The sequence below is a fragment of the Narcine bancroftii genome, chromosome 7, assembly GCF_036971445.1.
Source record: "Narcine bancroftii isolate sNarBan1 chromosome 7, sNarBan1.hap1, whole genome shotgun sequence".
In the NCBI taxonomy this organism is placed as follows: domain Eukaryota; kingdom Metazoa; phylum Chordata; class Chondrichthyes; order Torpediniformes; family Narcinidae; genus Narcine; species Narcine bancroftii.
In genome coordinates this window covers 171,670,527-171,691,198 of record NC_091475.1, presented here as the reverse complement: position 1 = coordinate 171,691,198, position 20,672 = coordinate 171,670,527, and the positions used below count along the sequence as shown (strand labels likewise).

The following is a 20,672-nucleotide window of genomic DNA, read 5'->3' as shown; positions in this document are numbered from 1 at the left end:
TAATTTCCTTATTATAGTTCACACTCCGATATACAAAATGAAGAAATTGAAATTCTATACTTTGGATATACTGTATACAAGCCACAAGGTAGAAAATCATTATGCTTTCTTCTCTTGCACCTGGTTTGGATCAGTGGTGAGTTTTACAATACAAGTGTGATCAAGAAAATTACAGGAGGCTAATGACACATGATTATATTATTTAGAAGCTAACTCTGCCATATTGTTTCAAATGAGCATTCTTCCACATCAATGGCCAACTTCAAACTTTTCTATCCATAGGAAGAATACATATGGTTTTTAAACAAAGTAGTATCCTCCATATGTTTGGACAAAGGCACTCCCTCCCCCACTCCCCCACCCCCCCCCCCCCCCACCGCCCCCGGTTGTCCACAGTTTAAAATTTGCAAACAATTCACATTCCAGATTTTATTAAAGGTTATTTGTATACATTTTAGTTTGACCATGTAGAAATTACAGCACGTTTTATACGGAGTTTATCCATTTCAGGGCATCATAATGTTTGGAACATTTGGCTTCACAGGGGTTTGTAATTATTTGGGTATGTTTAATTGCTTCATTGGTGCACGCATAAGAGAGCTAGGCTTGGTTCTAATCTTTTGATCACCTTTGGAGATTGTAGTTCCCATTTTTCAACATGAGGACCAGAGTTGTTGCACTGAAAGTCAAAGAAGCCATTATGAAGCTGAAAAAATAAGATAAAACAGTAAGAGACATTGCCCAAACCTTAGGATTACCAAAATCAACAGTTTGGAACATCATTAAGAAGAATGAGTGCACTGGTGATCTCAGTAATTGCAAAGGAGCTGGTAGGTTAAGGAAAACCTCCACTGCTAATGACAGAAGATCTCTCATTATAAAGGAGAAAAATCTCCAAATGCCTGTCCAACAAATCAGAAACACTTCAGGAGACAGGTGTGGATATGTCAATGACCACTATCTGCAGAAGACTTCATGAAAAGCAATACAGAGGCTACACTGCAAGATGCAAACCACTAGTTAGCCACAGAAACAGGAAGGCCAAATTACTGTTTGCCAAGAAGTATTTAAAAGAGCCTGCTGAATCCTCAAAAAATGTCTTGTGGACAGATGAGACCCAGATTAATCTGTATCAGATTAATCTGTCGAGAGCAAAATGTGGAGGTGTAAAGGATCTGCCCAAGATCCAAAGCATACAACCTCATCTGTGAAAAATGGTGATTGAAGAGCTGACGGCAGAAGCAAAATGAATTCAGAGGTGCTGAATTCCTCTAGCATTTTGTGTATTTACAACTTCAAGATACAGTAAAACCCCGGGTATCTGGCACCTATGGGGATTGGTAGATGCTGGATAAGTGTATTATCTGGTTGCATGAAACTTACTCTTACAATACTTAACTGCATTAAGAATAAACAGTTTAAAAGACAGAAGACAAATACTAGACTGTACTTACACGGAACAAACTTCACTTGCATGAATATATAAACCTTAAAGCATTTTACTTTATTTTCAGTCACATTCTTTGAAACTATTTACTCATCGCTTCACTTCAAGGTTTCTACCCCTCCATGGAGCTGCCAAAAAATGAACAATATCATTATAGATTATTAGCACCCCCCACCAGCCCCCCTCCCTCCAGTATACAGATAAAGCCTCTGACCAGGATGACTCTTACTAAGCAGGTTTAAGGAAACACTTTAAGAGAGCCACCCAACAGCGAGTGGCATCAACCAGCTCTTCATCCATGATAACACAATTTTATTCAAACAGCTGCTATGAGCAAAGCACAACCAAGGCACTCTGCTGGCTGCATATTTGCTCCCATCTTCATCAAAGGTTTATGTGTTACTTAGAAAACATTTACAATTTTGAACTTGCACATTTTGACCAATTATTTTATTCTTATGTATTTTAATTTTAAAAATTTATTTTCTCAATTTTTTTGCCAGTTTTAATTCTGGACACCAGGGGTTTTATTGTATACTATTTTTTCCCTTTTAAGTTCCTTGAAAACAATCTACATGCAAAACACAGCTTACTCTATTTCAGAATATTCAGGACTTGTTTCATTAACAAGTGCAACTTATTGTCAAATAATTGCTGGAATTCCTAATCAATACACATAAATGTGGCCCCAGTTTACCTTGTTAATCCAAGATGAACATTATTAAAATGAGTTCAGCACTCAAAAAAAACAGAAACCTACAGCTCCTTCAAAGAATGTGTTTTTTGCTGTACATTTAGTTTAGCCACTAAATTTGCAAGTTGTCATGAACAAGTTGTTCCACTGAAATACATGTAGGTATTGGTTTTCTGTAGTGAAGGCTGAGGAACACAGATTCTTAACAAGTTACCAGATTTAAGGAAGCCTTTCATAAGGCCATCTATTTTTAAACTATTTCTGAGGATTGTGGGGTTGTTGAAGCAAAATTATGACTGAACTTGGATGACACTTCTAGACCAAGAGAAATAAATAACATTCAACATCATCCACAGATAAAAGTACATGAACCAATTACAGCATCAGAACACAACATTGTTTGATGTAACATCTGGCACTGCTAGTCAATGAAGAAAAAAAAAATCAGCCTTCGAAGGGCTCATGAGAATTATGTGCTAGCCAGGAAGAAAAGGACAGGAGTTAAATGGGGCATAAGCCCTTGGCAAGTAGGATTAGTAGACCTTGAGGCATTCTACACACAGGTGAAGAACAAAAGAATGATGAGGACTGATTAGGAATAATGGGGGAGGGGGTAGGGTGGGGATGTGCCTGGAAGTAGATGGGGTAGAGGAGGTCCCAAATTAATACTTTGCTTCAGTGTTCACTAGGGAAGGGATCTTGGGTCAGTGTACAAAAGAAAATGTGCTAGATACATGTCGAGGTCAAGAAAGAGAAAGTGTTGGATCTTCCTAAAAATATTCAGATAGATAAATCCCTGGGACTATATAGGATATACAGTGCTGTCCATAATGTTTAGAACAAAGATACTTTTTACCTTCCATGCACCTGTACTCCACAATTTTAAATTTTGTAATCAAACAATTCACATGTGATTAATGTGTACATTCCAGATTTTATTCAAGGTTATTTGTAAACATTTTGGTTTGACAAATTAGAAATTACAGTACTTTTTAATATTTAGTTCCCAATTTGAGAGCACCATAAGTTTGGGATATTTGGCTTCACAGATGTTTGTGATTACTTCAGTATGTTTAATTGCTTTATTGCTGCAGGTATAAGAGGCCCAGGCTTGCTTCCAGCTTTTAATTATCTTTGGAGTCTATAGTTTCTATTTTCACTATGAAAACCAGAGTTGTGCAAATGAAGGTCAAAGGAGTAATTAGGAGGCTGAAAAACAAGAATAAAACATTAAGAGAAATCACCTAAGCCTTAGGATTACCAAAATCAACAGTTTGGAACATCATTAAGAAGAATGAGTGCACTGGTGATCTCAGTAATTGCAAAGGAGCTGGTAGGTTAAGGAAAACCTCCACTGCTAATGACAGAAGATCTCTCATTATAAAGGAGAAAAATCCCCAAATGCCTGTCCAACAAATCAGAAACACTCTTCAGGACACAGGTGTGGATGTGTCAATGACCACTGTCCACAGAAGAATTCATAAACAGCAAATATAGAGGCTACACTGCAAGATGCAAACCATTAGTTAGCCACAGAAACAGGAAGGCCAGATAACTGCCAAGAAGCATTTAAAAGAGCCTGCAGAATTCTTGAAAAAAGCCTTGTTGTCAGAGGAGACCAAGATAAACCTTACAGTGATGGCAAGAGCAAAGTGTGAAGGTGTAAAGAAATTGCCTAAAATCCAAAGCTCACCACCTCATCTGTGAAACATGGTGCCAGGGGTGTTATGGCCTGGGCGTGTATGGCTGCCACAGGTACTGGGGCATTTACAGTATTTTCATTCATGATGTAACTGCTGATGGCATTATCAAAATGAATTGAGCTGTATAGAAACATCTTATCTGCTCAAGTTTGACCAAATGCCTCCAAACACATTGGACGGTGCTTCATCCTGCAAGACAATAATCCAAAACATACTACTAAAGCAATAGTTTTTCAAAGCAAAAGCCAGAAAATTTCCTGAATGGCCAAGTCAGTCATCTGATCTAAATCCAATTGAACATGCCTTCCAAATGCTGAAGAGAAAACTTAAAGGGACAAGCCCCCAAAACAGGCAGGAGTTGAAGATTTCTGCAGATGAGGCCTCACAGAGCATCACCAGAGAAGATGCTCAGCACCTGGTAATGTCCATGAATCACACACTTCAAGCAGTTATTCCATGCAAAAGATATGCAACAAAGTACTAATCATGACTACTTTATTATACATTGCTAGTGCCAAATATTATGATGCCCTGAAATAAGGGCACAATGTCTACAATGTGCTGTCATTTCTACACATTCAAACCAAAATGGAAACAAATAACTTTTTAAAAATATTTTATTTATTTTTTTGTCTATACATGGAGTCAGTTACAAAATTAAAAATATACAAATAGAAATAATATATAAATCCATTATATATTTCATGATGGATAAATCCTCCACTCCCCTCCCACCCTAGAAATCCCAGAAGAAAAAACAGAAGGAAGATAGAAAGAAAAAGAAAGCAGAAAGAATGGCCAAGAATTTGGATCTCCAATATATATTCTATTTAATTCTTTGGAGAAGGTGAACACAAGTCCCTATGTTTTGAAAAACATCTACCAATTTATATCTGAAATTTGTAAACACGGGCACCACATTTGTAAAAATGTATCATATTTATTTCTTAAATTATAAGTAATCTTCTTAACGGGAACACAACTCTGCATCTCGGCATTCTCGTGCCATACGCAAATGTGAATCAGATTTCCAAGTAACTGATACATTTTCTTGATACTGCTAATGCTATTTTGACAAATTTTGTTTGGTATTTAGATCATTTTGATCTTGTCCCTACAATATTCCCCAATAAAAATATTTTTGGATTTTGTGAAAACGTAATTCCTGTAATCTATTCTGTCAGCTCCCATTTTCTTAATCTATGCCAATACCCTCTTCCTTTTCACTGACCTGTTTAACCCATTAACATTAAAACTTATAAATTTCACTGTATTACTCATCTCTATAAAAAGTGATTACTGTATTCTTATGTTCCCACTTCAGCTCTCTCACGTACTTTCTCCAATAATTCGATCAATTATTATCTTCTGTGTTAGAGCACACCTTCCCCAACAATCCAAGTTAAAAAATTAAAATTAATTAAAATACAAGTAGTATAATACACATAACAGTGAAAAATAAACGAACTACAAACTCCCCTCCCCTCTATTAGCATTGTTTAAATAATGCACAATGCTATCCCCTCCATTATAGGGGCTGTGGCAATTTCCACAAAAACACACATATGATAGTAGTCAGCCACCCCTACCATAACCCCCTCCCCCAGATATTTATCATTCTTTCATATATAAAAATTATATTTTAATTAAACCAAAAGAAACAATTATGTTTTAATTTGGTCACTCCGCCAGTTGTGCATTCGGCAAAGACTCCATGAATTCCTCTGCCCAGTTACTATCTGTGAGGAATTTTCTTCCACCATCGGCAAAAATATCTTCAAAGTGGCTAGATGATGCAGTATAAATCTATATCTTTTTCACCAAAGAGAACTTTTAACCTAGTTAAATTCTCTCATTCACTTCAGTAATGCTGCACTATGTCTGGGTAGAAAAAAACTCAACATCCTTGATAATCAAGAGGACCACTTCTTGCTTTTGCTCTTTCTGCCACTGCAGTCAATATCTTCTCTTTATCTTGATATATAGAACATGGCTTTTGATCTGGCGATGGTTGTAGTCTGAGAGCCTTATGCACTTTCTCAATTGCAATAGGTTCCTCAAACTTTTCTGCTTCCAAAACCTCTGGTAGCCACTCTTGAAAAAAAAAACAAATTGGGTCTAAAATTTTGTAACGTATCCACCTTATCTCAAATTTTTTTTTCTTTCCATTCTCCATGCAAGTGTTTCATTCTCCACTCTTGCCCACTCTTTCCTGTACATCTTCCACTCCATCTTCAATATTTTTAACTTTCATCCATATTGTCCAAAGTAACTTGCATCTTATTCATAATAGCAAAGTATTTTTTAATGTGTTTTTCAGTATTCTTTAATTCTCCTTTCAATTCTCTCAACAAGTCTACATTAGAGTATTAAACTTCTTGTTTCTTAGGTTTTTTTTTACCTTTAGCAGAGATTTTAACTTCTTGTTTTACTTCTTGTTCCTCTTCATTGTCATCTCCAATTTCCAGCTGTAGAGGCCGTATCTGCTACCACAAGCTACTCGAGCTGCCTCTGGGGCCTCTTAATTCGTGCATGAGTTGGGGGAAAGGGCCTATTGAGTCCTGTCTTGGCAGGTGAGGGAAGAAGAGGTCTTAAGAACAATTAATGAGATTCAAACGGGGGAAGACAAGATTTCATAAGAGTCAAAGGAGATAAATAAAACATTCAGAAAGTTCTATACAGAGTTATATAAATCAGAATTAGTGGGTTACCCAACAAAATAGATGATTTCTTGTCTACATTGCAACTACCAAATTTGGATCAAGATGAATGAGGGGCTGAATACCCCCTTCTCAAGAGAGGAAACTGAAAAAGCCCTGGGTTCATTGCAGGCTAAGAAATTACAGGGTGAATTTTATAAATAGTTTAAGGATCTTTTAATGCCCCTTATTATGGGGGTGGTGGGCCAGGCAGCAGAGATGCATGCCATCCTGGAGTCTTTCTCAACAGCAATCTTTACGGTGATCCCAAAAAAAAAGACAGGGACCCATTGAATCTCACCTCTTATGTGTCAATTTCATTATTGAATGAAGATTATAAAATTATAGCAAAGGCATTGGCCAACAGGTTGGCTCAATATTTACCAAGATTAACAAATCCAGACCAAGTGGGATTTGTAAAAAAAGAGACAATCAGCAGATAACATATGCAAATTACTTAATATAATGCATCTGTCAGTCGGGGTGGACCTGGGTGTGGTCACAGCCCTGGTTGCAAATAAGGCCTTTGACATACTTGAATGGGACTTTTTATTTAAAGTATTGGAAAGATTTGGACTGGGACAACCATTCATAAATTGGGTAAGGATGGTATATCACTAAAATTATAACAAATGGGCAAATATCTCCAGTATTCCCACTGGGCAGGTCCAGTAGGCAGGGCTGACTGCTGTCCCCAGCATTGTTTGTTTTGGCTATTGAACCACTGGCAGAAGCCATATGGTGGGATTCAGATATAAAGGGGTTCAGAGTGGGCCAGGAGGAGCATGCTCTTGACAAAGGGGGAATTACAGACAATATCAACAAGGGAGCCAATGTAAATGGCAGCAAGAGGGCATCATATATTTGGGGGTAAAAGTGGATAAGGATTTATGAAATTTATATAAACACAATTATCTTCCTTTGCGCTGGAAGATTGAGGAGGACCTTGGTACATGGAGAACCTTGCCCCTAACTTTGGTGGGCAGGGGTAACTGTATCAAAATGAAAGTGATGCAAAAACTACATTATCTATTTCAGTCCTTGCCCATTCCATTTCCCCAGAGATTCTTTAAGATGCTCAGTGATGTGTCAGGAAATTCTTGTGGAACGGTAAGGTGGCTAGGGTCTCCTTGGAAAAATTAACTTGGGGTTACAAACTGTGAGATCTGAAATTGCCAGACTTCAAAAAATATTATTGGGCGGCCCAGTCAAGGTTTATTGCTTCTCTCTATGAAGGAGGTTGTACCCCCTCCTGGGCACAAATTGGACTATACATGGCAGAAGATAGCAAGAGAGTTAATGTACAAATGGGACACTAAACTGATATTAAAGAAAACAAATAACCCCTGTACTGAAATATGTAATTCATATACGGCAAAATAATAAATCAAACATCAGGCTAAAAGTGGGGCTATCTCCTAAAACACCCTTGACCAAGTACAAATTAATAAACATGACCCGGATAAGAAGATCCTGGACACCTGTGCCGGAAAGGAATCAGGTATATTGAGGATTGTTATGAACAGGGGCAGCTCATGTCATTTGAACAGCTGAGGAAGAAATATGATTTGCTGAATAAAAAACTTTCTTCTGATATCTTCAGCAAAGATCTTTCTTAAAGGGACATCTTGGACCATCTATGGCCCTACCCATGTGTAGTGACATGGAGACTCTAATTCGAAGGGGGAATACCTGCAGGTTTATCTCTATAACGGATCTCCGATATGGGACATTCTGAAAAAAATTACAAAGGAGGAATTTCAACAGCATACAGAATTGTACTGTTATGGGTTATATAAAATATAAAAATGTCTTTAAAAAAAGATATTGAGGGAATTCACTGTAAGGTGACTTCACAAACAGAAACTCACACTTCACATCTAATTTAAATACAAGAGCTTGCAGAAGCAAGACGTGCAGTCACCAGTGGCTTTGCAGTGCAAATATTCTGGTTTTTACAAACAGGCAGAGAGAGAGGGAGAGAGAGAGAGAGAGAGAGAGAGAGAGAGAGAGAGAGAGAGAGAGAGAGAGAGATCATCAGCAGGCTTGTTGAAAACCCCAAACCCTTGTAGTCCTTACAAGAGGAAATGGCTGGCTAGAGTGTTTCTCCTGAAATAAAGGGAACAAGATGAACCCTGGGGTGACCTAGAAGAAGTTATCATTTGGAAAACCCATGATGGGGCAAGTTTCTTCGGCAAAATACTGAAGTGGCTAATCGGAGAAAATCATTTTTTGTGTGTGTGTCCAATGAGCAAAAAATCTCTCTCTGAAACCAACGAGAACCTTCCTGAGAGGTAACCATTTATCTTTAAGCACCAGAGCCTGGTGAAAATACATAAATGTTATTTTTTGTACACAGTACAAGAATTGCCTGATACAGTGAACTTGGAGGAGTGAGAAGTGAGATTGGATCGCGAATCAAAGAACTTTACTGAACATATACACATTATAGACACGTGCATTTACAATTTGTGATAATGTAATGGGGGGGGGGCGTATTATACTGACTGCTTGCTATTGGCTTTGGCTATGGCTGTAGAGATTTTCCACCCTATTTCCTTAACATCATTGATGAATTCTCTCGTTTCCCCTTCACTATACTGCGTGCTGATGTTTCTGCTAGTTCTGTTATTAAATGTCTTGATAGATTTTTAGTATTTTCAGTTATCCTAATTTCATTCATAGTGACAGAGGATCAGCTTTCATGAGTTCTGAACTTAGACAATACCTTCTTGATAGGGGTATAGCTACTAGTCATACTACAAGCTATAACCTACAGGATAAATATCAAGTGGAGCACAGTAAAGGTACAATCTGGAAAGCTATTACTCTAGCGCTAAAATCAAAAGGTCTCCACACCATCAGCTGGCAAGATGTGCTACCAAAAGCATTAAACTCTTTCCGTACACTGCTTTGTACAGCTACAAATGAGACTCCTCACCAACGTCTTTTTGTTTTCCCTAGAAAATTGAAAACTGGATCGACCTTGCTGACTTGGCTATCTAAGCCCGGAGAACTTTTATTAAGAAAACATATTAGACCCAGCAAAGCAGACCAGCTTGTACTGCTTCATGCTAATCTGCAGTATGTTCATGTTATTTTTCCTGATGGAAGAAAGGACAGTTTCCCTTAGGGATCTAGTCTCCTCTGGTCTACAGCCTGCTAGCCCTTCCACTGACCTGACTCTTTCTCTACCCTCTTGAGGAAAATACCCTCTTCATGGGAATGTTTTCTCGCGCTCTCCACTCACTTCCACACCTGGCGACAGAAGTCCTTCAGTTAGAGATAAGTCTCCTCCATCTGTGCCCTTGCAAAGATCAACATGAATCTCAAAGCCTCCACAGAGGTTTTGTTATGACCATTTCTAATCTTAGCTATGATTATAGTGAGTAGAGTCACCGAGTATCATCTCAGGCTCACAGCTTGTTTTTTTTTTGCTATGTATTCTCATTAATTCTGTTTGTAACCCTTGATCTTCCGTAATTTTTTTTGCTTTTGCTTTTACCATTATTGTATTTTATTAAACTTGGTCAATTTTTTTGGGTGGTGAATGTGATGATGTAATGGTGGGGCATATTATACTGACTGCTTGCTATTGGCTATGGCCGTAGAGCTACTGCTCCCTACTGGTATAACAGATGGAGATGCTTTCCCACTGGCCAGTTTAGTGGTGGTTATAGTCTGTTAATAAAAGCCCTGTATTAGTATAACACTTGTCTGGTCCATGTCTATAGCATATCAGAATTAGAAGGGGGTTAAGTTATGATAAATTAAGTTAATAGTAATAAGTTAAAGTTTGATCTAGTTTTTATGTTTAAAGAAAATTAAAGCAACTTTTGTTTAAGTAACCATTTGTCTTGGTGAATTTCTATTGCTGCAGGGTTTTGGGGTCCTCTGGGCTTGTATCAGTACCTTCTGGGAAATATTACAGATGTATGTTTTAAACTGTTCAAGTACCAAATTCAGTTTGTGATGGTCACTTTGGCAATAGCCAAGAAATGTATAGCAGTCACATGGCAGTCCGGCTCCCAACTAAATATTACGCGAAAGAATACAGAAAAGTAGAGTTGTATTCCGCTGGAGAAATTCACATACACTTTAAGGAGGAAATATGACACATTCGTTGGGGTATGGCAACCCTATCGGCAACACATTGGTAGACAGGTATAATTATACCCCTTCTGAATAAAAGAAAGGCAATAATCCATGCCAGTAGTGAAATGATTGAGATAAATGAGGGTCTAGTGATCATAATGCCACAGTTTCAAGATAATTATGGATAAGGATAGGTCTGGTCCTAATGTTGAGATTCTCAATTGGAGAAAAATTAATTTTGAGGAAATGAAATAGGGCCTAGAAAGTGTGGGTGGGACAGGTGGTTTTCCGGCAAGGATGTGTTTGGTGAGTGGGAGGTATTCAAAAGGTGACACATTGAAGGTACAGTTTCTATATTCCTGTCAGGATTAAAGTCAAAGTTAACAAGCATGAGAAGCATTGGTTTTCAAGGGATATTGGGGATCTGGTTGTTAAGAGCAGAGAGGTATATTGTTGGTAAGCAATAATGAGCAAATTAGGTACTTGGGGAGTATAAAATTGCAAAAAATTTAAGCAGGATCAGGAGGGCTGAACAAAGACATGAAGTTGCTTTGGCACACATTATTAGAGAAAATCCTAAGAGCTTCTACAGGTATATTAAGAACAAAAGGATAGCAAGTGAAAAAAACTGGTCCTCTTAAAGATCTGAGTAGTCGGCAATGGATAGAGCCAAGAGATTGGGGAGCTGTTAAGTGGGTTGTTTTGAATCTGTAATAACTCAGGAAACTGGCAGTCTCTATGGAAGTGAAGCAAACAAGCTGTTAGATCATGAAAACTGTTCAGATTAAAGAAGAGGAAGTACTTGGCTGTTTTAAAGCAGATGAGAGTGGATGAATCCCCTCAAACCTTGAGAGTATAAATTGCAGCAGGCCTGGCAGATATATTTAACACATCCTTAGCCACAGGCGAGGTGTCAGAAGACTGGAGGGTAACTTGTGTTGTTCCATTGTTTAAAAGAAGAAGGCTCAAAAGTGTTTTGTTTTAAAGAAAAAAGTGGGCAAGTTATTCAAAGGTGTTCTAATAGATCATATATACAAGTATTTGAATAGACAGACACTGATTAGGAATGGCTTTGTGAATGGTAGGTAGTGTTTAACTCAGTGGTTCTCAACCATTTTCTTTCCACTCACATACCACTTTAAGTATTCCCTATGCCATAGGTGCTCTGTGATTAATAAGGAATTGCTTTAGGTGGTATGTAGGTAGAAAGAAAAAGTTTGAAAAAGCACTGTTTTAACATACCTTATTGACTCGTTATGTGCACCTTTTCATAACTCCAAAGGAAATGGGCCAATGACAATTTTTCTCAAGCAAAATATTTCAGTAACAATTGGGTCTAGAGCAGTGATTATCAAACTTCCCTTCCCACTCGTTTACCACCTCAAGCAATCCCTTACTAATACAGAGCACTGATGGCATAGGGATTACTTAAATTGAATGTAAGTGGAAAGAAAAAGATCGTGAACCACTGATTTAACTAATCTTAAGAGTTTTGATGGGGTTACCAGGAAAAATGATGAAGTCCATAGATGTTGTCAACATATAAGTTAGTAAGTTCTTTGACTAGGTCCTGCACGAAGGTTAGTCAGGAAGGTTCACTTGCTCAGTATCCATGGTGAGATGGTAAATTAGATTAGACAATTATAGATTGGGAGAAGCCAGAGAGTGGTAGTTGATGATTGCCTCTCTGATTGGAGGCCTGTGACTAGTAATGTGCCTCAAGGATCAGTGCTTGGTCTACTGTTGATTGTCATCTATATCAGCCAGTTTCAATGGGGGCCTCACAGCACATTTACGTGTTCTTTACACCTCACATAACGAATATTTTTTTGCGTAACAAATATTTTTTGTGTCTTGTATGTAGATATTTTTTGTGTTCTTCGAAGAAACCAAAACCTGACTGCTTCACAGAGAAGAGGTAAATTTTGAACAGGGCCATAGCCAAAAAAGAATGGCTGATCTATATCAATGGCCTGTATCTTTGGCTTGGCTTCGCGGACGAAGATTTATGGAGGGGGTAAAAGTCCACGTCAGCTGCAGGCTCGTTTGTGGCTGACAAGTCCGATGCCTGTATGATAATGTGGTAAACTGCATCAGCAAGTTTGCAGATGACACAAAGATTGAGGTGTAGTGAACAGCAGGGAAAGCTTTCAGATCTTGTGGACTAGCTGGAAAAATGGGCTGCAAAATAGCAGATAGAATTTAATGTAGACAAATGTGAGATGTTGCAGTTTGGAAAGACAAATAAAGGTAAGACATACATAGTAAATGGTAGGGCACTAGGGAGTGCAGTAGAACAGAGGGATCTGGGAATACAGATACACAATTCCCTGAAAGTGGCACCAGAAGTAGTTAAGGTCGTAAAGAGAGGTTTTGGCACATTGGCCTTTATAAATCAAAGTATTGAGGATAGAAGATGGGATGATATGGTGAAGTTGTAAAAGACTTTGGTGAGGACAGTTTTGGTCACTCAAATACAAGAAGGATATCAATAAGATCGAAAGAATGCAGAGAAGATTTACAAGAATATTTTTGGGTCTTGAAAAATTGAAATACAGGGAAGATAGAGAAGTGAAACACTGAAGTATGCAGATGCTCTGATTGTAGAAAAAAAAACAAATCCTGGAAGAACTTAGCAGATCTCGCAGCATCCATAGGAGGTAAAGATTTATCACTGATGTTTCTGACCTGAGCCCTTATTCAAAGTATGAGTAAAAAGCAGGCAGGTGTTTCAAATAAAAGGGCAGGGGAGGAGTACAGACCAACAGAGAAAAGATGTTAATTGGATATGGTGAGGAGGCCAGGAAAGAGGAAAGGTGAGAGTTGATAGTAGGGGTATGCGTTACCTCTATGAATGCAGAAGTGGGATAAAGGAGACAGAGGGAAAAAGGAAGAGGGAGAGACAGTTAAAGGAATGGAGACATAGGGAAAGATGGGGGGGGGGAGCGAAAGAGAGAGGAGTTAAATGAAACTGGATTAGTGTATGTTAATACCAAAACTCAGAGTCTCCATTGAGATCACACACACACACACACACACACACACACACACACATACACACACACACACACACACACACACACACACACACACACCTCCCTTCACACCCTCTCCTCCCCTCTAACTTCCCTAACCCTTCCCTCCCCCTTGGATCTTTCCTTCCTTCTACCTCCTAAGCCAATCCATCCTCCTCCAGCCCCCCAGCCCTGCCACATCCATCGAGACCGATTTCAACCCCTGCCTGGTTTCCACCATTTCTCGCAACCTTCCCTTCTTGGAGATGGAACGGTCTGTCTGCAGTAGAGGCCTCATCTTTATCCCCCCTTCACCCACACCTCAATGAGTTCCGCACATGCCACAATGCCAAACTCTTCTTCTGTCAGCTCTGTTTCCATGCCCACTTCCACAACCATGATTCTCCACCCCCCTCTACAGATCCTTTCTCTCATTTAAACCTTCCTCCTCCTGGACACCTCGATATAGCCTTCTGCCTGCTCTAGACTTTTATATTTCTAACTGCTGCTAAGACATTAACCACCTCAGATTCACCACTCCATTCTCTCTGCATTAATCCCAACCTCACCATCAAATCCATAGATACAGGTGGTGCTGTTGTGGTCTGTCACACTGACCTCTATCTAGCCAAAGCCAGATGACAATTCTCAGTCACCTCCTCTTACTTACCCCTTCAAAAGGATTCCAGCAAAACACAATAAGACTAAGGAAACAGAAATTGAGTTTTCTGTCATTTAATCAGCCCCACTGCCCTGCCTTCTCCCCATAACCTTTCATGACCTAGTTAATCAGGAACCCATTAATCTCTGCCTTAAGTACATCCAATGGACTTGAGCACCACCACAAATTCCAGATTTACCACTCTCTGGCTAAAGAAATCCCACCACATCTCTGTTCCAAGCAGACACCCTTCAATCCTGAAGTTGTGGCTTTTTGTCCTAGACTTTCCCACTATGGGAACCAACCTTTCAACATTCCAAATGTTTCAATTAGATCCCCCTCATTGTGTTAAATTCCATTAAGTACAGGCCAAGAGGTGTCAAAAGCTCCTCATACAACCCTTTTATTCCTGGAATCATCCTTGTGAACCTCCTGTGAACCCTCTCCAACATTAGAATATCCTTTCTTAAATGAGGAATCCAAAACTGCTCATAACTGCCAAGTGAGGTCTTACCAGTTCCTTACAAAGCTCTTATATTCTATTCCCCTTGAAATGAATTCCAGCATTGCATTTACCTTCTAAACCACCAACTCAACCTGAAAATTTACCTTCAGGCTATCCTGCACAAGGATTCCCAGGTCCTTTTGCATCTGAGTGTTTTCAATTTTCTCTGCAACTGGATTGTTGACTTCTTCATCGGTATACCAATCAGTACGAATCAGAAACAACATCTCCTCACTGACAATCAACACAGGCACACCAAATGTGTGGTTGGCCCACTGTTTTACACTCATCACTGTGTGGCTAGGCACAATTCAAATGTCAGTTATAAATTTGCTGATGATACCACAGTCGTCATTAGAATCATAGACACCAATTAGGAAGCATATAGGAGTGAGATAGATTAGCTAGTTGAGTAGTGCCACAACAACCACATTGGACTCAGTGTTAGCAAAAGTAACTGATTGTGGACTTCAGGAGGGGGAAAATCAGAGGAATACAAACCAGTACTCTGATGAGTCAGCAGAGGAAAGGATTAAGAACTTCAAATTCTTGGGTGTCAACATCTCTGAAGATCTATCCTGAAGCCTCCATGTCGATGTAATCATGATGGCTCACCATCGGCAATACTTCATGAGGAGTTTGAGGAGACCACAGACTAGCAAATTTCTACAGGTGTTCCGTGGAGAGCATTCCAACTGGTTGCATTACTGTATGGTATGAAGGTGCCAATGCACAGGACAGAAAAAGACTACTGATTTGTGAACTCAGCCAGCACCATCATGGCTACCAGTCTTCACTACAAAAGGTTACGTCTTAAGAAAGCATTCTCTATTCTCAAGGACCCTCACCACCCCGACAGGCCATGCCATGTCCTCTTTATACTTCTACCATCAGGAAAGTGGTACAGAGAGCCTGAAGATAAACACCCAATGGTACAAAAACAGCTTTTTCCCCCCTGCCATCAGATTTCTGAATGGATAATAAATTATCATTTTCTCTCCCTTTGCACCAATTTATTTATTTTAAAAAAAACTTTATAGCAATATTTGCACCTGCAATGCTGCCGCTAAACAACAAATTTCATGATGTTCATGACAAATGCTGTTTAAACAATATACAAAATGCTCAAAGTGTGTTTCACTGCATATTTGAAGTAGTCATTATTTGAAGTTACAATCAGAATTTATTGTCATAAACAAGTGATGAAATTAGGCATTTGGTAGTAGTATCATAGTGCAAGCATATATATTATAACCATCTTATAACATTACTATATAAAGTTGCACAAAAAATAGTCAGAAGTAGTCATAATTTGATCCCTTTCATCTCAGATGATATTGTGATGAAGCACAGAACTGCTACACTTCTGTGGTTGCCATTAGCAATTTTGACAACAATTTATACCTTCAACCAATCTTTCAACTATTAAAATCTCAAGATGAATTTGAATTATTAAAATCACTCCAATTATTCAGCATTCTTGGATTTCCTAAAATATAGCATTATTTTACAGTACCATGGTTATCACTAGACTTATTTACATTTTATTTAAACCTGAAACATTAGATGGCAAAGATAGATGTACCATAGAGACTGGCCTGAATCTTAGATTTTATACCTTAAAATTGTAGACTTTCCATCTGCTAGTACAAATTAACTTTCCAAGAAATTAATTTGATAATTTCCCCTCAACTTGTAATTTGTAACGCAAAGGTTTTTTTTTAAATTATTCACATCGTCATCTAAACAAACTAAAACTTTATGAATTTATTATCTGAATTTTTGACCAAGCTGCAATTTGTGGTCAGGAAATAAACAGTCTAAAACAAAGCAACACTCTGGATCTAATCTGGCAAGTAAACACCTATCATGCTTCACTAAATCTTAAAAATAGAAAAAGGACCAATGCTTTGGCAGTTAGTTTACTGACAATAATCTTAAAACTACAAATTTTTTGAAGTTTTCAGAAAATTAACAGAGCTAAGTCAGGAAACACTACTTCAAGTTGTAATTTATGCCAAAGTGTTCAATTCACAAACAATCCCTAAATGCTTTCTTTCCAAGTATACAAGATGTCATATGCCTTAAATTTCTAGTACATCCATTATGTACACTAGAATAGTACTCCAATAGGCATCAAGGTTTGGAGGGAGTTCACTAGAAAGGGTGGTGGTGCAATCAGATTTGTGTCATGGCTATGGGTTCAGAGATGGAATGATCAAAAGATGTTGGAGGATAATTTGCAGAATATATTTGGCAAGACTGTTTTCCAGATGGAAAAGGCATCAAGAAGTATGGAAGAGAGCAGAATACCTCAGAGACATAGGATCAGCCATCATGGTAAAGAATAGTAGAGCAGGCTCAAAGTGCCAAATGGCATGCTCATGCTTTTATTTTCTTTATTTCTATATTGTGGCAGACTTCAAACAGAAAAATACAAATCTGCTCCTGGAACCTAGGCACTGAAAGTAAATATCACTTAATTTAAGGAAAATGACTACAATTTCTTTGCGGAATGGCCATTCATTCAAGAACTCTCAAAATGAGGCTGTATTTACATTTCACAGAAGTACTTAGAAATAATCTGTGATGCAGTAATTGAAACAATTGCAGTCAAGAGCTTAAATCATGACCCAACAGACATTCTTCTTGCAGAAATTATATGCATCATAGTCAAAGATTTTAAACCCATAATTAAACACTGTCAAAAGAGAAAAACTAGATCTGAAGAGGCTTTTATAAGATGATACTCGTATAAAGTCAGTCATATCCAAACTATATCTATGAACATATCTAGGGTATGGCATGCCCTGGGCATCACTTGAAAGGGATCACCACTGTCCTCCCCTTGCCCGCCCAACATCTTTGCTCACTGCTTTAACCTGCTATGTGGAATTTCTCTGGTACAGTTTTACTTGGGGAGAGTCCATTGGTTTTTTTTTTGCTTGTTGATTTCCTCAGCAACCTGGGCCTGATAGCACCACCCAGGGTTCCCACAGTGAGTGGTGCTGGGATGGCTCGGGATGCCGCAGCTCGGCATGCTGCTAGTTATGGAGGGGCCAAGGGCCATCTCATGTGTGTACCACAGCGGAGCTCAGCCTTCATTTCAATGTTGTTCACGTGATAGCTGCCTCTTGCTCCCTGCTTGAGAGCTAGGCCATGATTGCCAAGAGTGGGGGTAGAGGGGGGTGCGGGCGTGTGTCTCCTTCTGGGCGGCCACAAAGATTCAGCAACTCTGCTGCACCATGTGAATGCAAGCATGCCCCCATGGTGCTGGATGTGTGCAGGGGTTGTCACTTCTTACACAGTCTACACTCGCGTTTCCAGTGTTTCTGAGAGCCAACAGCTAATTTTCATGGGAGCTACTTGTTATAAAAGGCTTTTTATTATAAGTTGTAATCTATACTTGTGCAAAGCAATTTTTAAAAATGCATTTTCATATGGTTAAGTATCACACGCACATGCCATTTTGTGAGTGAGAAGATTGGTAAAATGCATTCCTAATCAAAGAGTGTATATTGAAGACAAACATAGAATTGAAAAGACAAAAAAATATTGTATTTTAGAATTCAAAGGATTCTATCCGTGATTTTTAAATTGAGCAAAGGCCGTCTTCGTTACTGCCAGAGCGGTTCCAGTTGCATGGGAGATTATAAGGAACAGCAGGTACTAAACACAAGGCTTGGGTCACTTCAACGTGAGCTGGAGCGATCCATGCCTTGGAGACTGGGAATAATAAACCTCAATGAGGTGTGGTGTGGTTTGCAATCAGGAGTTCTGTTAGTAGGGGTAGGGGGAGGAAGAGCAAGAGGAGGGGGCCTTTCCGTTACTAAAGCTCAACCACTGGTTCACTTATAATAAATTACAACACAACATGTGATACTTACAAGGATATGTCGGGCAGCACAGTTGGTGTAGCGTTTAGCGCCAGCCCAACTGTGCGTGAAAGGAGGAAAAAAAAACACCCGTCAACTTTATGTGCAATTTTGTTTTAAACAGGGGGGCATAATTTCAGTGCTTGCCATAGGCGCTATTTTACCTAGATACACCATTGTTTATAAATCAATCAAAACTTTTCCAAATATTATTGAAATAAAGCAGAACATGCTGGAAATCCTCCATCAGGCAACATTTATGGAGACAAATTGTAATGTTTTAGGTCAATGACATTTCATCAGAACAAGTACAAAGGAACTTCATGCAATTTCTTAAGTCAGAATAATGAACACAACTGAGCATTAATTCATAGCACCAAGTTGATTTTGTTTCTGAGAACACATGACCAAAAAAAACTTAAATGTGAAGACTAAACAAGAACAGATTATTTTTATATACCCAATAACAATACAAGGGTGCACAAATTCTCCCAATTTATTAGAGAATGCTTCTATAAAATACAGCATATTTAACTGAAAGAAATAATTCAACTGTAAGAAAACTATATTCTCAATATATGAGAATAGATTTGTAACTAAAAGATAAATCTATTGCAAAAATGTGATGCTAAGCAACTGTTCCAAGTTGCTAGGATGCAATCCTTCAACATACCATCATGAATGCACCAATACTGAATGAACAATTTTGAATGAACAAAGGCCAAAAAGTGCAGGGACTCAAGTATGTCTGGCTTGCCCTCTTAGAACAATAAAACTGTCAAACAAATCATGGAACACCGACATCATTGTCTTACAGACTATGCTCTATCACAAATGGGGAAGTTATTTAATGAATAATAGTCATCGTCTTAATGGTGATGTTATATACAATTTACCAACTCATGACTGGAAAATCATTTAATAAACATTTGACAAAAATAAATTTCCTTGTGTCTTCTAAGATACATTACATATGGTTCAGCAACATAATGAACACAAAGTGGAAGCACAATTTTGTGACCACCTATCCCCAAATAAAAGCACAATTATCTCAATTAATAAATACTTTTAAAATTATTTTAGTCTGCACTATCAATATATATCTCCCAGAATCATCTGCTCCAACTTTCAGAGAGAGTGACAATGCTGGGAGATGTACCAACATTAAAACATTCCTATTGGAAATCAATTCAGATACTATAGATACACATCAGTTGTTGAACTTCCAGTAATGAATACCACAGCGCAAATTGTGTTCGTCTTGTGCAAATGATAAGAACCACAATTGTATGAAAAATGTTCTTAATGATGCCTTAAAATATGCAATTTCTATGGCATAATTTGGTTTCTGTTAGATAATACATGCTAAAACACTTAATTTGTACGATACATACACAAGGGGAAATAGAGATTTACTGATCTCATTTTAATTCATTATCTTTGCTGAGTGATAATTCCAGATTATGGCAACATAAAATAATTGGATACCATTCTTCTTCTTTGGCTTGGCTTCGCGGACGAAGATTTATGGAGGGGGTAAAAAAGTCCACGTCAGCTGCAGGCTCGTTTGTGGCTGACCAGTCCGATGCGGGACAGGCAGACACGATTGCAGCGGTTGCAAGGGAAAATTGGTTGGTTGGGGTTGGGTGTTGGGTTTTTCCTCCTTTGCCTTTTGTCAGTGAGGTGGGCTCTGCGGTCTTCTTCAAAGGAGGCTGCTGCCCGCCAAACTGTGAGGCGCCAAGATGCACGGTTTGAGGCGTTATCAGCCCACTGGCGGTGGTCAATGTGGCAGGCACCAAGAGATTTCTTTAGGCAGTCCTTGTACCTTTTCTTTGGTGCACCTCTGTCACGGTGGCCAGTGGAGAGCTCGCCATATAATACGATCTTGGGAAGGCGATGGTCCTCCATTCTGGAGACGTGACCCATCCAGCGCAGCTGGATCTTCAGCAGCGTGGACTCGATGCTGTCGACCTCTGCCA

General features: G+C 38.7%; 1 protein-coding gene across 14 annotated transcripts in view; it reads right to left on the bottom strand.

Annotated features, from left to right (window-relative positions):
- The window catches only part of LOC138739381 (probable ribonuclease ZC3H12C), a 50,086-nt gene that overhangs the window by 20,364 nt on the left and 9,050 nt on the right, over positions 1 to 20,672 (bottom strand). For 2 of the 14 annotated variants that reach the window (XM_069891304.1, XM_069891307.1), the window contains exons 2-4: positions 6,246 to 6,405; positions 1,455 to 1,575; positions 629 to 706 (exon numbers count right to left, since the gene is read on the bottom strand). The exons of 3 other annotated variants lie outside the window; for them this stretch is intronic. The gene's annotated coding sequence lies outside the window, so the exon portion shown is untranslated. Of the gene's footprint in view, positions 1 to 628; positions 707 to 1,454; positions 1,576 to 6,245; positions 6,435 to 20,672 lie in introns of all 14 variants that reach the window. 9 more of the 14 variants (XM_069891310.1, XM_069891311.1, XM_069891312.1 and 6 more) reach the window with 7 other exon arrangements.